Genomic DNA, 3,682 nt, shown 5'->3' on the forward strand with positions numbered 1-3,682 from the left:
TGGTATATGACGTTGAACCTTGCCCAAATTAGTAGCTAATGCCCCGCTCGCCGCCTTCCATGCTAATATGCGCATCTTTAGAGGTACCCGAGACTTCCATATAGAATTCCAAATTGTCCGGTCGCCGTCCGGCCTGTTACTGCTAGCGCCACCAGCATGAATATCATCGTGTGATTCTGTAGCTAGCTTGTACGCTGATTTAACCGTGAAAATACCGTGAGGTTCAGGAAACCAGCCAATAAAGTCTTGTCTATTCCTTGAAGAGGTACGAATTTTCAGAATCTCTATAACATCCATCGGCCAGAAGTGCTCCTCGATCCGATCCACCATCCACGCTCCATTTGAGTCCAAAAAATCGGACACTCGGTTAAACCGGCAATTCCTTTTAGGGGTGATAGGACGAAAGTCATATCGTCGAGGAATCCATGGATCCCTCCATGTCCTCACCGATGCACCGTCCCCAATCCTCCAAATAATACCCCTCTTAACAAGCTCTAGTCCGTGCGCAATACCCTTCCAAACTGCAGAAGAATTTCCAGTAAATATTGTATCCAAGATGTTGTCATGAGGATAATATTAAGCTTTTAATATGCGTGCACATAGACTATCACGGAACTCAATCAGTCTCCAAGCTTGCTTGGCTAGCAATGCTTGGTTAAAAGCGCGCATATCCCTAAAACCCATGCCACCCTTACTCTTCGGCAGCCTCAGTTTATCCAACTTAGCCAAGCCATCTTCCTTTTGCCTCTTTCGACACCCCACCAATACTGCCTCATCAACTTAGTAAGATCGTCACAAACCGATACAGGTAAGCGAAAAACACTCATAATATATGTAGGTATTGCTTGTGCCACTGATTTAATTAATATTTCCTTATTAACAGAGGACAAAAACTGCTCGCTCCAATCAACTAGTCTCTTCTTTAATCTTTCTTGAGTAGTTTCAAACCCCCCCTTATGCATTCTCCCTTCCGGGACCGGCAACCCTAAATATTTGGGTTCGAAAGCTTCACTTGTTATCTCCAGAATACGTTGAACCTCCACCGACACCATCTCATTGCAATTACTAGAGAAGAGGATGGAACACTTTGAGGGGTTTATGAGTTGTCCCGTAGCTTGTGCATAAGTGCTCAACAAACCTTTTACAATAGTTGCTTGCTGCTCAGATCCGTGAAAGAACAACAATGAATCATCTGCGAATAACAGGTGAGAGATCATAGGTGCTCGCCGACATACTTTTACTCCTACCAGCCCCTCCTTCGAAATAGCCTTGTTGACCAACAAAGACAAAGCATCAGCAACAAAGAGGAAAAGAAACGGAGACAAGGGATCACCTTGTCGGAGGCCGCGGTAGGGGATGAAGGGCTCCAATATTTTCCATTCAACTTTACTGAATATTTTACCGATGTGACACACGCCATAATCCAAGAAATCCACTGCTGTGAGAATCCCCATTTACTAAGAGCCTTCTCAAGAAAAATCCAGTCCACCCGGTCGTAGGCCTTTGATAGGTCTAGTTTGTATGCGCAAAAAGCCGGTGAACTGGCTCCAACCTCCTGAATGAAATCCAAGCATTCAAATGCTATGATAGAATTATCTGTAATGAGCCTCCCTGGAATAAATGCACTCTGATTTTCTGAAATAAGTTCAGACAAAATAGGGCGTAGTCGGTTACTCAAGCATTTTGAAACAATCTTATAAATCACATTACACAGACTAATCGGTCTAAAATCCTTTAGTTCTTTTGGGAATTGAACTTTAGGGATCAAGACGATGGCCGTGTCATTAACACCATTAGGCATCACTCCAGTAACAAAAAACTCCATTACTGCCGCAACAATTTCCTGTTTCAATATCGTCCAATTACGCTGATAAAACCGCGCTGGAAATCCATCTGTTCCGGGGGCTTTTAATGGCCCTATCTGAAAAAACGCGTCTGAAATCTCCTTCTCTGAGAATGGAACGCATAACACATTGTTCATCTCATCCGTCACTTTTTCTCAATACATTCGATGACCACATCAGGAGAGAGAGTTTCCAATGATACTATTTTTAGGGTATATAACTTATTTTTTATAATTAAATCAAAGGTCAAAGTTTGACCCAAACTACCAGAAGGACTAATAAACTAGGATAGAGGTAGTATATCTCTCTAAGCTTCATAACGACAACTAAATTGTGTGTTTCTTCTGAACACGGTACAAACGCAGATGCTCACATACACGCACATAAATCCAACCCTATGAATGCACGCACACACTACCCCTATGAGCACCTCCGAGATCCAGAAGCGGCACAAACCATAGGCGCCTAAATTGTGTGTTTCTCAAAAGTGGTTTACCCTTGGCATTGCACTTTTTGTTTTATCTGTACACAGGACATGCCTCCCCTTGGGTTAACTTAACTCAATTAATCTTCTTTCCCGGCAAAGGAATTGCCCTGTTTTATGTCACATTTTCTTCCTCTGGCTCCAAACACCTCACATTTGCTCACCGGGTGAGGTGTTCTGGCACAACACAAACACATACTGCACATGTCAAGAAAATGGCAAGGAGGTTTAGTTTAGTGGCACATAATCCTCCTACTTAGAAGAAATCATGCAATCTTCTCTCCATTTCATCATCGTCATGTCTGGATGGACGAGTGCAGGGCGTGGGCGTTATTTGACACCTTGGCAGCATCGACGGATGGCCGGCCTGGTAAGGATGTTGCGGATCTCCTTCCTGGAGATGGGTCAGTGGTTCGATAGTGGTGGCGGTTTCTAAAACGTGTGCATGCAGTGTAGGCTTTAGATTTGCTGCACCGGGTGTCGGCTCCTGATACGTCATTGCTGGCGGATCGGCGATGACCCCGGTTCTAGATGGTGGGTTCGGGTCAGACTATTGTTGAATAATTACTAAAGATGGTTATATACATCGATTGATGCAGAGGAGGAGAGTTTCAACCTCTTTTCCGAAAGAAAAAAAATAAAAAAATCCCATGAGTGCAAGCCAAACTAGTAGAAACATAGCAGAGCAGAGAGGACACTCTACAGACAATGGCACAACACTAAAGCAGCAAAGAACAGAATTGGTCTTTTTTATACGGAATTTTTTTCTTGTGCAGTTGATTCTAATAGTTGTCATCTTGTCCAGCGGCGGCAATGGCTGCGCGTGCGGCCGTCGGCGACGAGTGGGTTGTGCTGTTGGCTCTCAAAGCTGAGTTCGTCGACCCGCTGGCGCGCTCGCATACTAGAAGGCCGCCGGCTTTGTCGACGGGATCGATCTAGCCTAGAGGAACCAGAGCGGCGAGCTCTCCGGCTGCCAGTGCTGGTGGTGTTCAACCTCTCCTCCAACGCCTCCGGATGTTCGACGTCAGCCGGAACTCCTTCTCTGTTGGTCCCGCAGGTCAGCCTTCTTCCTCTTGTGCAAATTCTTCAAACCTGGGCTGGATATGGAAGATGGCACCGTGACATCTCACAGGAGCTCGGCAACCTCACCAACTATCAGGCCCCAGACTGAAGAACACTGAAGATTGCGACACTTTTACTGTTCATAACTGAAGAAACAAGACACTTCTCAGTGTGCGCCATCTCCAACTTCGCTCAGCCGTCCGATGAGGATCGGACATCGACTTAGCGCTTTGTTGATAGAGTCATACAGCTCTCCCACATCGACCGTGCATCCAACGACCAGCAAGGCTCG

This window comes from Triticum aestivum, chromosome 5A (assembly GCF_018294505.1).
Source record: "Triticum aestivum cultivar Chinese Spring chromosome 5A, IWGSC CS RefSeq v2.1, whole genome shotgun sequence".
NCBI classification, from domain to species: Eukaryota; Viridiplantae; Streptophyta; class Magnoliopsida; order Poales; family Poaceae; genus Triticum; species Triticum aestivum.